Source organism: Plasmopara halstedii (genome assembly GCF_900000015.1).
Source record: "Plasmopara halstedii genome assembly, contig: Scaffold_1343, whole genome shotgun sequence".
Taxonomy (NCBI): Eukaryota; Oomycota; class Peronosporomycetes; order Peronosporales; family Peronosporaceae; genus Plasmopara; species Plasmopara halstedii.
In genome coordinates, this window is record NW_020188258.1 from 934,560 (window position 1) to 935,222 (window position 663).

Consider the following 663-nt stretch of genomic DNA (forward strand, 5'->3'; position numbering starts at 1 on the left):
AAGAAGGCTGTCTTTGACCCCGTCAAAAGCCTCCTGATGTTCGGTGTTCCAAAACCATTCCGCATCCTTTGTAAGGAAATTGGATAATGACCGAGCCATTTCTGCGTAGTTTACGCTGTGCTTGTGTAAGTAGTTGGCGAGACCAAGCCACTTCCGCAAGTCCTTCTGGTTATTTATTCGTCCATGCCGCTCTTGGCATGCAGCAACTGTTTCGAAACAGGAGCATTGCTCAGTGGGTTACGTGCCACTCCATGTGCGTCTTTACGGCCTTGCCCTCGATGCCTCAGCCCGTGGCCAACCATAGCACTTTTGCCAAGCAGCATTTACTCTGATACTTGAGCGTTGTTCTATGGGCTACGTGCAGCTCCACGATCAGCCCGCGAGCCACGCTCGGGACTCTTTTCTAAAATACCATTGATAACTCGGATACTCTAATATCCTGCACATTGACCGGTCCAGTTCCACGCCAAAGGGCTTCTACTTCCTAGCAGAGGTGAATTCATGACGCACCAAAGCTCCACTAGGAGACGTGTGCATAGCGACCAAAGTCTTTGGCCTCCAATCAATTCATAGCTCATGCATGCCATATCAAGAACAAGATCCTACCTTGAATCCAAGTCTAAAACTAGACAGCGTTCCACGCTATCAAAGTCAAGGAACTTG